This window comes from Amblyomma mixtum, chromosome 7 (genome assembly GCF_055824585.1).
Source record: "Amblyomma mixtum isolate Tamu chromosome 7, ASM5582458v1, whole genome shotgun sequence".
Classification (NCBI taxonomy): Eukaryota; Metazoa; Arthropoda; class Arachnida; order Ixodida; family Ixodidae; genus Amblyomma; species Amblyomma mixtum.
Genome location: NC_143018.1, coordinates 62155271 through 62170305, shown reverse-complemented (window position 1 = coordinate 62170305; position 15035 = coordinate 62155271). Strand labels below are relative to the sequence as shown.

The 15035-nt window shown below is 53.6% G+C and overlaps 1 pseudogene; it reads right to left on the bottom strand.

The window, feature by feature from the left end:
• Positions 1–10329: 10329 nt before the first annotated feature.
• LOC149336273 (uncharacterized) lies at positions 10330–12258 on the bottom strand (annotated as a pseudogene).
• Between the last annotated feature and the right edge of the window lie 2777 nt (positions 12259–15035).

Genomic DNA, 15035 nt, shown 5'->3' with positions numbered 1-15035 from the left:
CCTCCGACTGTCCCTGCCGCCAGCCCCACCTATCTCACTCTTCAGACCCCACGAACGCCTAAGCCCTTTCGCGGTGACCTGTTTGAAAATGCCGAAGATTGGTTGGCGCACTACGAACGGGTTGCGACTTTCAACTGCTGGGACGCCGCTACAAAGCTGCGTAACGTGTACTTTAGCCTTGAGGACTCTGCGCGCACATGGTTCGAAAACCGTGAGGCTACTTTCTCGACGCGGCAGGACTTTCGACGTCAGCTCCTGAGTACGTACGCCAACAGCGACCGCCTGGAGAGCGCGGAGCGCACCCTGTCCTCTAGAATTCAGCTCCCCAATGAGGGTGTTGCCATGTACGTCGAGGATGTGACGCGTCTTTGTCATCGCGCCGATCCGGCAATGCCTGAAGAAAAAAAGCTGAGGCACCTCATGCGCGGCGTGAAAGACCAGCTCTTTTCCGGCCTCGTGCGGAACCCGCCCAACACCGTCGCGGAGTTTCTGGCCGAGGCCGTCCACATGGAGAACTTGCTGCAACAGAGATCCCAACAGCACGCCCGGCAACTGCGTCCGTCGTCGACACTGTCAACGTTGGACCGATTCGACCATGATCCCAGGGCGAATCCGGACTCCCTTCGTGAACTCATCCGTTCAGTGGTCCGCGAGGAGCTGCAGCACCTTCAAGGAACCTTTGCCCCTCGCGTCGATTCCGTCACCAGCGTCATCCGCGAGGAAGTCCGGCAGGCCCTCAGAGCACCAGACGCTGCAGTTGTGCCGGCGCCGCCACCGACCCCATACGATCCCGCGTCGTACCCGACTCCGGTCCAGCCAGTCACGTACGCGGACGTCGTGCGCCGCGCGGCCCCATCTCCTGGGCCTTTGCCTTACACCGCACCATTGGTCTCGGTGCACTCTGCTCAGCCTACTCCTTACTGGGCGGATCGGCGCCAGGCACCGCGGAAGACTGACCTCTTGCGCACCCCGGATCAACGACCGCTCTGCTATCACTGTGGTGAGGCCGGCCATCTCTACCGGCGGTGCCCCTATCGCGAAATGGGACTACGCGGATTTTCTATCGACAGCCCCCGTCCACGGCCTGGAGAGCACCCTCAATACATCGCCGAGTATGTCACCCGCCAGCGCAGTTCGCCGTCTCCTCCGCGCCGCGAGTCGCGATCGCCTTCTCCACGCCGGTCTTCCCCCTCTGGGCTCCGTTTCGCCTCAGGACAACGCGGTTCCTCGAGCCCTCGTCGGGAAAACTAGCTCCGGCGGCCTTTGGAGGCGAGGCCGCCGAACGCCGATCCGCCGCAAAGCTTCCACCGCCGCAGCAACCGAACAGCCCCGACGTCGGATGCTGCAACGCTGCGCAGTTTTCCCCGACGCGCCTTTCGACTCGCCGCGATGCCCTAACCCCAATCGCCGACCCGCTTCCGCCGCCGCACCGACCCAATCGCCCCGACGCCGAACGCCGCATCGCCGAAGAGTTTCCCTCTACCCGCCGCTTGAATCGCCCCGACGACGCAACCCCAGTCGCCGACCAGTTTCCGCCGCCGCACCGACTGAGTCATCCACAACAGCTATCGACGGGCCGCGCTGAACGAAGGGTCTCTTTGGATATCCCTGTTCTCGTCGACACAAAGGAGGTTAGCGCGTTGGTCGATACGGGCGCTGATTACTCTATCCTTAGCGGAGGGATTGCGACGGCCCTGAAAAAAGTGACGACACCCTGGGACGGCCCCGACATACCTACGGCCGGCGGGCATCTTGTCGCACCACTCGGTATGTGTGCGGCCCGGGTTACGGTCCGAGGCTGCAAATTCGTTGCCACTTTTCTCGTTCTGCGCGAATGTTCTCGCGATGTCATCCTTGGCATCGACTTTCTTCGCGAGCACGGTGCTATCATAGACCTCCCGAATCGCTTGGTGACATTTTCGACCGCAATGGCCACAGAAGAACCTGCGCACCAGGGTTCTCGATCCGCCCTGCGAGTTGCCGACGATACCGTTACGGTGCCACCACGTGCCAGCATTCTCGCAAGAGTTACCTGTGACGAGCCACATAGGGGACTGCGGGTTGTCGAGCGTAATGTCTCCCTCGTAGTCACTAAGGGAGTTGCGGTGGCACGAGGCCTTGGATCCCTTCATGACGGTTGTACAGAGGTCCTTGTCACCAACTTCTGCAATGAGCATCGACATCTTTTTCGTGGCACAGCCATCGCTTACGTCGACTATGTTCAGGAAGTGGCCGAATGCTTTGCTTGCGAGGAGGGCACACCTGGAGCTGACACTGAAGCGGTCACCAACGTAGACATCAATCCAGGCCTTCCGCCCGCTGAAAAGAGGCAACTCCAGGACCTCTTGCGGGAGTTTGGTGCGTGTTTCACGTCGTCGTCTAAAGTGCGACAAACGTCGATAGTTAAACACCGCATTATCACGCCTGAAGGAGCACGACCCATCCATCAGCAGCCCTGTCGCGTGTCCCCTCGTGAGCGAGGTGCTATCCAAACACAGGTAGAAGAGATGCTCACAGACGGCGTCATCCAACCGTCAAGCAGTCCGTGGTCGTCTCCTGTCGTGCTCGTGAAAAAGAAGGACGGGACACTACGATTCTGTGTCGACTACAGGAAGCTGAACAGTGTGACCAAGAAAGACGTGTATCCGCTCCCGCGTATCGACGACTCCCTCGACCGACTTCGTCAAGCCAAGTACTTCTCTTCGGTCGACCTCAGAAGTGGTTATTGGCAGATAGAAGTTGATGAGAGGGACCGTGAGAAAACCGCCTTCATCCCACCGGACGGGCTGTATGAATTTCGCGTCCTCCCATTCGGGCTCTGCTGTGCTCCTGCCACGTTCCAAAGAATGATGGACACCGTGCTAACAGGTTTGAAGTGGCAGACCTGCCTTGTTTATCTTGATGATGTCATCATTTTTTCCGCAACGTTCACGGAACATCTGCACCGTCTCAGGACTGTCCTCGAAGCCGTTCGATCCGCCAACCTCTCCCTCAAACCAGAAAAATGCCACTTTGGGTTCATCGAGTTGAAGTTCCTCGGGCACGTCATTAGTGCTGACGGAATCCGAGCTGACCCAGAGAAGCTTGCTTCCGTTGCTGCCTTTCCGGTCCCCGTCCACAAAAAAGCAGTCCGACGCTTTCTGGGCCTGTGCTCCTATTATCGCCCCTTCATTAGAAATTTCGCGCCGCCGCGGTGGCTCAGCGGCTATGGTGCTCGGCTGCTGACCCAAAAGACGCGGGTTCGATCCCGGCCGCGGCGGCTAGAATTTCTTTGGAGGAGAAATTCTAGAGGCCCGTGTACTGTGCGATGTCAGTGCACGTTAAAGAACCCCAGGTGGTCGAAATTTCCGGAGCCCTCCACTACGGCGTCTCTCATAGCCTCAGTCGCTTTGGGACGTTAAACCCCATAAACCAAACCAAACCAAACCAGAAATTTCGCCCAGCTCGCCAGCCCTCTGACGCTCCTAACCCGTGATGACACGTCATTTTCCTGGGGCAACGAACAGCAGGCTGCCTTCGACGAGTTACGACGCCGACTCCAATCACCGCCCATCTTGGCACATTTCGACGAAGATGCCGACACAGAGGTGCACACGGATGCTTGCAACGTCGGACTTGGCGCTGTTCTAGTTCAGCGGCAAAGCGGTGTCGACAAAGTAATTGCCTACGCCAGCCGCGCACTGTCGCGCGCTGAGTTGAACTACTCTACCACGGAAAAAGAATGTTTAGCGGTAGTCTGGGCCGCCGCTAAGTTCCGCCCATACCTGTATGGCAGACCGTTTTGTATCGTCACCGACCACCACTCGCTGTGCTGGCTGAAAATTTTCAAGGACCCTTGCGGCCGCCTCGCACGTTGGGCATTACGCCTGCAGGAATTCGATTTCACCGTCACCTACAAGTCAGGCCGGAAACACACCGACGCTGACAGCTTGTCCCGCGCTCCCGTCGAACCTCCCCCACAAGACACCACCGACGATGATAGCTTCCTTGGAGCGGTCAGCACGTCTGAGCTCGTTTCCAGACAGCGTGCCGACGCCGTGCTGCGTCTGCTCATCGATCATCTCGAAGGTGGGTGCCCTGAAATACCACGATACCTCGCTCGTGGACTGTCGTCGTTCTGCCTGCGGAGAGGAGTGCTTTATAAAAAGAACTCTGCCTCAAATCCGACAACTTACCTGCTCGTCATACCGTCTTATCTACGGGATGAAGTCCTCCTTGCCTGCCATGATGAACCAACTTCCGGCCACCTTGGAGTTACACGCACCTTGTCCCGAATCCGGCAGAACTATTACTGGCCCAACCTTACTTCAAGTGTAAAGCATTATGTCCGGACATGCCGGCAATGCCAGCGGCGGAAAAAACCCGCGCTCAAGCCTCCTGGACTGCTTCAGTTCATCGAGCCGCCACAAGTACCATTCGACAAAGTTGGCATGGACCTTCTGGGGCCATTTCCTCTCTCGTCGACCGGCCACAAGTGGATCGTAGTCGCCACAGACTACTTGACCCGCTACGCTGAAACGAAGGCCCTGGCGCGAGGTACTGCCGCCGAAGTTGCCCACTTCTTTATGCACGACATCGTGCTTAGACACGGCGCCCCATCGGCCATCATTACTGACCGAGGCAAGGCGTTTTCAGCCCGACTCCTACGTGACATCTTAGCGCTTAGCCATACTGCTCATCGACCAACAACAGCGTATCATCCCCAAACCAATGGTCTAACAGAACGGCTCAACAAAACATTGGCGGACATGATCTCGATGTACGTAGACGTTGAACACAAAACCTGGGATGAGGTCTTGCCTTACGTCACCGTCGCATATAATACTGCGACGCAGGAAACCACCCAGTTCACCCCGTTCCGTCTCGTGTATGGCAGAGAGGTACGCATGATGCTAGACGCCATGCTGCCGTACGGCGACGCAGAGCTCCCCCCTGAAGCAGGCCACTTCGTGGAACAAGCAGAGCAGGCCCGTCAGCTGGCCCGCTTGCACATCAAGGACCAGCAATCCGCCGATGCCCGACACTATAACCTTCGGCACAGGGACGTCCACTACGAACCGGGAGACCACGTGTGGGTGTGGACACCAGTGCGCCGGAAGGGATTGTGCGAAAAGCTTATAAATAGGTATTTTGGCCCGTACAGAGTCCTGCGCCGCCTGAACGGCGTCAACTACGAAGTTGTCCCCCGTGGAACTGTGATCGTCGGCCCTCAGCGTCAACGGCCTGAAATTTTGCATGTAGTGCGCTTAAAGCCGTACTTTTCGCGTGACTGAGCGCTGTGTTCACGCTGTGTTTCTTACCTTTTTCCCCTTACCCCACGTGTGACCTTGACTCTCGCCGCATCTCATCTAGCGCACATTGTGTAGTTCACCTCACCCATATTCTTCTTGTTTTTGCTCCTCCTCCTCTCACTGCAATACCCCATTCCACATCGAGACGATGTTTGCTTTCGCGGGGGGGGAATAATGCCACGCGCCTAACGCGCCGCGCGGCCTCCGCGCTGAGTCGAAGACGACGACGAAGCGGCGGTGGGCTCTCGAGGCGCGCTTGTTCTGTTCGGTGTCCTGGAACCTGGCGCTGTAATTAAAAGAAGGCTCCCAGTCTTGGCTTCTTCCCGACGCCTATCTCCACGGCCCCTCTGGTCGTGACAATATTTTACATGTTTTGCGATAAAATGTCTGCGTGTCGGTCTTTTATCTGTTTGTACATCGCTGATAAATGTGTTTAAAATGTGCCCATAATGTTGAATAAACAAACGTTGCCGCATAAAATCAGCAGTCTGAAACTTCGTCACAGCGCATTTTTAATGTTCGGAAGGAGTACGAGGCTAGCAGACGTTAAAAATAAAAAAAAGTCTTGGGTTCAACGTGGCTTGATCCTAGTTACAGCTCTATTAAGCATGACCTCCATTGTCTGAAACCAAATTTCATGGTCAAAGGTCAAGGCCAGGTACCAAGTGGTCAGTCATGTGATCACGTGGTCATACTACCGTAGCTTGGGCCATACCACCACGCAGTCAAGTTCGGTTTGACCTTGTGACGCATTGAAGGTCGTTGTGTTATCCGCATTGAAATCGGAAGCTGCACCCCAAGGAGCAGAGTTCCCACTCTAAAACGCAGTGTGTGTGTGGTTCCTTGTGCGTGTTTGCTACACTAATTTATCCACCTTCTTAGAGCGAAGACAGCGTAGATGAAACAAAAAAAATGACGCGCGATGATCAAACATCTAATGCGACAATTCTGGTGGGTGATGTTGCCTAAGCTGATGCTTCGGCCACCCGGGCCGGCTGTTTCGCAGAGACAGTAGCACTGCATCCGCTGCAATAAATTACTACAACGGCTTATCAACTAACACGAACAATTCAGTGAACAGCTACCCCCGCTGCTACGTTCCGGCAGATGTTTGGCTTTGCGAGCACGGCGTTCACGCGCTAGCACACGTTTAGCAGGCGGCGGCTCCGTATACGGACCGGCCACGGCCAAGATAGCTAGCTGGTAAGGATGCTTCTCTCTTACTCTTGCGATCATCATCATCATCAGCCTGACTACGCCCACAGCAGGGCGAAGGTCTCTCCAATTAACCCTGTTCTTTGCAAGCTGCGGCCACTGTGTCCCCGCAAACTACTTCATCTCATCCGCCCACCTAACTCTGCCGCCCCCTGCTACGCTTGCCTTCCATTGGAATCAACTCCGTTGCCCTTAAAGGGCAACTGCACCACTTTGAGAATTTCGCAATGTTCAAGAATTCAAATCTGTATGGGCTGTAGGCAAATCATACCAAGTTTTGTTGCACTAGTATTTCAAAACGATGACGCAATCAATTTTGCGCTTCTCCAGAAAGCACTACAGGAATGCGGGGAAATTCAGTGGGGTGTCACGGAAGGTATGATTTCAAATTACTGCTGCCGTCAGCCAAACCCTGTTGTGCCTCGTTGGATGCTGCCAAACAACGTTCGGCGGACTGTGCCTTCGATTGCGTCGGTTTTTGCTTCAAAGCAGGCGTTTGTGCGTTGTAAATGTAGTGATACCTTCGATGACGTCATCATGCCCCCCCTTTCCCCTCCCCCATTTGGCGTTGTGCGCTGCGGAGAAGCTTTAAGGCTGTCGCTGTTTGAATCGTCGATGACGAAACCACTTCAAATGCTACCCCCAAAAGGACTTCGCATGCTTTACCTGCAAGTTTCGCACATTCGACCCTCTTAATCTCGTCGATTTCTAAAACCTCTGTAGTTGCCCTTTAAGGACCAGCGGTTATCTCGCCTACGTGGACGACGCCCACGAGCACACCGAATCTCGGCTCCTTACTGCTGCTGAGACAATTTGTCTCGCATCTGCCATGGCGAAGGAGCTTCACGCCACCCACCGCGCAACCTCTGCTCTGAACCGCAAAGACGAAGCAGCCACGTACTCGTGAGGAGTGTAGCTTGAAAGCACGAGCTGATGGGCGAGTTGGTTGTACATGATATGATTGAAACAGCGCAAGGCCGAAGGCCAAAAAAAGAGAGCAGAGGAAAGGAGGAAAAGGACAACACAGCGCTGAACTAGCAACTGACATTTATTTGGCACGCTGCGCGTATAAATACATTCAGGCACCAAAATAGAAAACCACGCATAGAGCAATTCATGCACCAGGATCCCTTCAAGCATACACAAACTAAGAAGTGCGATTCAGGAAGCGAAGTTCTTTTTGTGATAAAGACACTGATGCAGCACTTACACATGTATCACCATACTTCTTGATATTCGAAGCCTCGATAATTTCCCGGCAAAGCTGGTCTTTGTTCCTAGCAACAACTCGGCAAAAATTAAACTGTGGGGTGCAATCACATTCACGGCAATGCATGCTAAGGTTACGAGACTCTTTGTTATCTACATTGTTGCGGTGCTGCCTGAGCCTATCATTTAAGCACTGTCCCGTCTGGCCAATATAAAACCTATTACAAGTGAGAGGAATGGAATACACGACATTTTTTTGACACTTCACAAATTTGCATTCATGGTTTTTGGGGCAATCGGGGGAAGTTTTCCCTGGGTTGTTGACCCGCGTACACAAGCTAGATAACTTAACGGGGGCCGAAAAAACAACATCCACTCCGACTCTTTTACCAACACTTTTCAAATTATGTGATATCTTGTGGATATAGGGAATGGCTGCTACTCGCTTACTTGTTTGACGTTCAGAACTGGCGGAGCATTTCAGTTTCTTCAACAAAACTTCGGCCACAGAAGAAAGCACGTGAAGCGGAAAGCCACTAGCAGTAAGCCTCTCTACCTGGTTACTAAAGCTGCGTTCGGTTAGATGTAGACAGGATTTTGTAAGTGCACTCCTGAAGCTTGACATGACAATTCCTCTTTTAACAAGCTTCGAGTGCGCGGAACTGTAAGGTAGCAACGGTTTATTGGCCCTAGGCTCGAAGGACCAGCACACACTGCAAGGTGAAAACTTCAGGCTCAAGTCTAGAAATCTAATTGTGTCCTCTACAGGAACTTCATGAGTTACGTCCAAAGGGGCAAGAACAGCGGAAAATACACCACAAACTTTGGACACTTCCCTAGTAAAAGCTTCGCGGTCACAAGTCAGTAAAACAAGATAGTCATCCACAAAGCGACGAACTGCCGCAACAGCTGTGCCATTTAAGCGGTTACTTAATTCTCTGTCATGCATTGCTAAAAACAAATCACTCACTGGACAGTGCTTAAATGATAGGCTCAGGCAGCACCGCAACAATGAGATAACAGTCTCGTAACCTTAGCATGCATTGCCGTGAATGTGATTGCACCCCACAGTTTAATTTTTGCCGAGTTGTTGCTAGGAACAAAGACCAGCTTTGCCGGGAAATTATCGAGGCTTCGAATATCAAGAAGTATGGCGATACATGTGTAAGTGCTGCATCAGTGTCTTTATCACAAAAAGAACTTCGTTTCCTGAATCGCACTTCTTAGTTTGTGTTTGCTTGCAGGGATCCTGGTGCATGAATTGCTCTATGCGTGGTTTTCTATTTTGGTGCCTGAATGTATTTATACGCGCAGCGTGCCAAATAAAAATCAGTTGCTAGTTCAGCGCTGTGTTGTCCTTTTCCTCCTTTCCTTTGCTCTCTTTTTTTGGCCTTCGGCCTTGCGCTGTTTCAATCATATCGTGAGGAGTGTATCGTCCTTGAGTGGGATAAGAATGAACAGCCAGGTTGCCAAAAAACAGTGAACCCCCTCATTTATTGTTCGGTGTTATTTATACCCGAAGGTGGAAGGCGGTTAGTGCACGCAGAGGGCGAGGAAAACACGTGGCACTGCACAGTACTGTAATGATCGGAGGCCCAGCCAGCGGAGAATGGCGAGCCAGTCAGGCGCCGTCAGGTAAACGGCCGAAAGCGCTGCTGTTCGGAGGAGACGAAAGAGACACTGCCTGGGGGCGGCTTCTGGCGACGGTGTTGGCGTGGACAAAGGCTCTAATCCCCTTCGCCGGCGATGCTGAATGCGGCTCTGGTGCCGGACTGCGCTCCTGGGGACTGGCAGCGGAAACAGGCGAGCCAATCGGGCGCCATCAGGCCACTTTGGCCGAAGCGCTGCTGCTCGGGGAAGACAAAGGAGACACTGCGTGGGGCAGCTACTGGCAACGGCGTCGGCGTACACAAAGGCGTCTAATCCCCTTCGCCGGGGAGGCTGAGTGCGGCGCTTCTCCCGGACTGCCGTGGACCGACGGACGAGACCCAGTGGAGACGACGGCGGGGCGACGGCGCCGCCAACTCAGTGCCCGCGTGCGCCCTGAGGAGCCGACAAAGCGGAGAGGCGACACGGCTGATTTGTCCCTCCCACCGAACTGAAGAGGTCACCGGTGAGCGGTCAGCGCTCGCGTCCCCATCAATCAAGGTCATCACACAGCAGCAACGACCTTTGGACCTGGTCGGCCCGCGGAAAACCAACAGTTCGCGACTGAGAGACGCCAAGTTCCTCCTTGCCTGTGTGTGTGTGTGTGTCTGTGCGGTGTGCGCGGCCACGTGAGGAGGGCGGAGCCTAGGAAGACGCTGGCGGCCCATTGGACGCTCAACCAGACATCAGATTCCCTAGCCGGGTGCCTGGGGAATGTGAACTGCATTTAAGTAGCAATCTGTGGGGTGCCAGGGATCCTCCCCCATTTTCTGACTTTGGTCTCCTTGCTACTGTACATGATGTAAAATAAACCTTCAAGCTTGCTATTCCTCCCGAAGGCTTCTCTCCGTAGTCTGCTTGCTTCGCCCTAATGCGGTGAAGACCCTGGTCCCGATCCCCGAGCACATGAGTACCCAGATAACTTGCAGACCACGATCTGGTATGATACATCCTCCGGCTCAACTGTTCAGCACCAAACTCGACATCGTTGGCTTGTCTGCCTTAATCGCTGGTAGTAACGCAGACGCTCCGGTGGCCGCATTTGTTGTGTCGTCCTTCGCGGTGGTTGGACCGATGGCCGCTGAGCTATTTAAGCCGGATTGCCCGTTGCCAATGCCTCTTTATGCTGCAACGAGAGCGTCGGTGTTGTCGGTGTAGGCGCAGTGACTGCTGTCTCCAGCCCTTGTGACGAACTGATATTACACCGTTCCCTCGTTGCCAAAAGGTGCCGCCGGTTGCGCCGAAGAGCAGCACCGTTTTCTGTGCGCACATAAAAGACTCGTGGCCGGACCGGTCCAATCACGTTTTCTTTCCGTGCCCAGGACTTTCCATTCAAACGCACCAAGTCGTTGCTGAGGCGAGGTACAGCGCACTCCTTGCGACTTATCCGGCTGCGTGTCTTCACCTGTATCACCGGCATGGGATTGAAGTCCGGCACTGGTGTGCGCAGCCGCCTCCCTTGCAGCAGCTCGCCTGGAGACCGGCCATCTTCGGTGGGACTGGCCCTGTAATTCAACATGTCCATCCAGAAACACTCATTTGCCGCTTTCGATTTCATCCGAATCCGCTTCACGATTTGCACACCCTTTTCTGCAAGCCCGTTAGGTTGGGAATATTCCTGGCTAAATTTAACATGCTTGCAATCATAAAGCCGTGCAAAAAGAAAAAACTCGTCAATGCTGAACTGTGGGAAAAATTAACATGCAGAAAACGAAAGTAATGTTCAACAGTCTAGCAAGAGAGCAGCAGTTCGCAATGGGTGGCGTGGTGCTAGAAGTAGTAAGGGATTATGCCTATGTGGGGCAGGTAGTGACAGCTGCTCTGGATCATGAGAGGGAAATAATTAGAAAAATAAGAATGGGGCGGAGAGCATATGGCAGGTTCTCTCAGATCATGGATGGCAGTTTACCCATATCCCCCAAGAGAAAAGTTTACAACCGCTGTATCTTACCGGTATTCACCTATGGGGCAGAAACGGGGACGCTAACAAAGAGGGTTCAGCTTAAGCTAAGGACAACGCAGCGAGCTAATAAAGGAAAATGATTGGTGTAACGTTAAGAGATCGGAAGCGGGCGGAGTGGATGAGGGAACAAAGCGGGTTAATGACATCCTATATGAAATCAAGAGGAAGAAGTGGGCTTGGGCAAGGCATGTAATGCGAAGGGAAGATAACCGCTGGTAGCTAATATATCTGTGGCATTCGGTTTGCAGCCTTCGGGCTGCGGCCGTGTATCTGTATTTTTCAGCCAGCGTCCGTTCCGGCGGACGCGGTTGTTGCGACGCGCGTCTTTGCTCTGTCCTCTTATCTTTCAACTCTCTTCTATCTGCACGTGGCAGCGGTGGTGGCTCGGCTTGAGCCAGTTGGCAGGCCCGTGCACTTTCCTTTTCATCCTTCTCTCAGTCGCAACCAACTAACCAACCCTAAGGGTAACTGAGTGGATACCAAGAGAAGGCAAGCATAGCAGGGGGCGGCAGAAAGTTAGGTGGGCGGATAAGATCAAGAAGATGCCGGTTATACGGTGGCCGCAACTGGCGAAGGGCAGGGTTAATTGGAGAGGCCTTTGCCCTGCAGTGGGCGTAGTCAGGCTGATGATGAATCTCTCGATCACCGAACTGGCTGTCATGTCGGGCAGCAACTTAACACTTCTAACTTTGAAATCACGGTAGCGCAGTCTTCCTCGCTTTCTTCTCGTGTGAACACGAAGTTGTTGAAAACGTCCAAGCCTTCCTCACCCGCAACGCTGAGCAGCAGGACCGTCTTTGAGGCCTCTGATCTTGGTTTGTCATCGCATGTCATGGCTCGAAGAAAAAATTCGTACTTCCGACGAAATAGCTTCCAATTCCGTCCTCCGTCCGTTGTCAAACGCAGGGGTTCCGACTGCCTTACTTGCTCCATTGCATCCCACTTCTGGCGCCATGTATCGTCCTTGAGTGGAACGACAAAAGTGAACAGCCAGGTTGTCAAGAAACAGTGAACGCCCTGATCTATTGATCGGAGTTATTTATACCCGAAGGTGGAAAGGGGTCAGTGCACGCAGATGGCATGGGAAAAGCACGTGGCAATGCATAGCACCCAGATGATTTGCAGGCCACGATTTACGATCTGATATGATACAAGGAGTGCTCCAGCTGGTGCTGTGACGGTAAGCTAAATTAAGTCCATAGCGGGTAATCTCAATGTAACGGCTTTTCGTGTAATGTGATCTTTCTGACGGTGTCAGTCCGACTATATCAAGTCGACGAGGGCTGCGTCACCGCCGGAAGCGGTCTTGCTGGAGCCAGGGTGAAAAAAAAAATGCCCTTGGACCTATTTACCTATTACATTTACCTATTATTATTAACCAATTTACATGGTTAGCAATGCGGCAGCATTAAAAGCTGGTGGCGTGTTTACTGAAAGTGACGTAACTTCTGGCTGGGGACGTCACTTCTGTCCAGTGGAAATGTTCCCGTCTTGTGAAGTCAGTTTCCTCCAGCCAATAGGAATGCTGCTGTAGAAGCAGCACTGGTCTCGCGCAGCACCGGTGGCAGCGGCCGTCCAGGAAGACAACACCTAGCAGCATCCTGCCTGGGCTCCCTCCTCGCGCTGGACCCTCGCGTATGTTCCTGCTGGCTCAAGGCAGCGCATTGAACCGCGACACTACTGCCACTAAATCAGTCCATGTTTTCCTCATCACGGCCTCATACTTGTTGACGCGACTCTCCCCTATGGTGACGTCAATTCCTTCCAGCCAATTGGAATGCTGCCGTCTGGTGAAGTCGGTTCCCTCCAGCCAATGGGAATGCTCCCGTCTGGCGACGCCACTTCCCTCCAGCCAATGGAAACGCTATGGTCTTGTGAAGTCACTTTTCTGCAGCCAGTGAGAATCTTCATCATCATCAACCTTAATACGCCTACTGCAGGGCAAAGGCCTCTCCAATGTCAGTGGAAATGCTCCCGTCTTGTCACGTCGGTTCCCTGTAGCCAAAGGAAATGCTCCCTTCTGACGACTTCACTTACCTCCAGCCAATGGGCATGATCCCGTCTTGTGACGTCACTTCCTTCCAGCCAATAGCAATGTTCCGGTCAGGTGATTTCAGTTCGATCTCAAAATAGGAGAATTTTTTTACCAGCGAAGCATTTTAAAACTCGCGGGCGATCATACGATGTGACGCTGAAAATGGGCGTTCGCAGTATTGTTTGTACATTTCATTTTTACATTGCCGCCTTCACATTGCGTCTTTGAACTTGACTTCGCCTCCGTTTTCGTTCCGCTTCTTCGTGAGCTTCTGGTGGGTGAAGGTTTTTCTGACCGCTCACCCACCGGCGGATGTTGGTGAGCTCCATTTACTTTTAACGCTAACGCTCCTGTTTTGTAGAAAATCCGGCTTCGTCGTTGGTGTCCTCGTCGGCACCACTTTTTCGCCCAGGCCCACGCCGTTGGGTGGGTGGGTGGCGCTTCTGGAAGGTGGCGATTTCTCACCCCGAGGCTTCAGCCCACCACCGTTTCGCAGGGAATGTCGCAAAGCAGTGGCGTCCCTTCCGGCCGAAGAGTTCTTCATAAACGTCTTCATGGACAACATACATACAGTATTTCTCAAAATTATGCAGCCCATCACCGCGAAGCGGCTGCTTGAGCCGATGGTGGCGCCCGTCTCCACGCGCACTTGGCACCTGGGTATAGAGCGTGAGGGTGAAAGACTTCCGCGCTCTTGGGCGGGCGAGGAAGTCTGAGTCGCGCTGGCTGGACGACAGTAAGTGCGGCGTTCGCGTTATTACTTCGTTCGCAGCGCCTGTGCGGGGGCGCTTGCATTGGTGCACAGTGGAGACTGACCTTCGGGCCGCGCTTCCAAGCGGGCGCGCGCGGTGCGAGTGGCGAATCTGTTCCGGGCGCTCAAAAATAAGCTGTGGCTTCGACCTCGTGCTAGTGCCGACTATGCCTGAAGAAACTACGAAGATCGAGAATATTCCACGCGTGCTTCGCCAGCGAAAAAAACGAACCAGGGTTCAAGCCCACTTAGCAAATTTCAGCCGTCCATGCGCTGCACTCGATTTCTTTCAGGCTCCTTTTCTGTGGTTTGCGTCAGTTGTCGTGAACTTTTCATATCTTAGCTTCCCGCAGTGATCCTTTCCAACTTACTCTGGTGCATGCCCATGTGCACTGCACGCAATACAATCAGTTACTGCCGGCAGCCTGCTGAAACCAATGAGTGCGAAACTCCTTATTTTCACATAGCGAATAAACAGTGGCCACACTCCGTTAACGTAGTTGGGAACTCTCGTACCATTTTTGCCGCGAAGATGAATGAGAACCTTGGAAGGAAAAGCGTGGGCGTAAGGCACAAGCGGAGACTGGTTGCCACGGGAACCGCCTGGAAGGCAGTTACTCCGGAAGAAGGGGGAGAAGGATGGTTACCGTAGAAGGAGAGAGGGTAGTGTGGCGAGAGGGGATGAATGTAGCACGGTCCTGCTGCTAAACCAACACCCTCTTGTCAAAATTCTTCAGAGGGTGTTGGCTAAACGCGCCGCCTGAGGAGAAGGTCACTGGTGACGCCGAGCGCCTATATAGCGGCGGACTGGACAGGACCGCTAGTCGAACAGGGAGTATGCGTAATAAACATAAAAGAGCGCTCTGGAGCAATACAGATATATGAAGTCACTCTCGTATTCTCTACCTCAACATATCGTAAAAT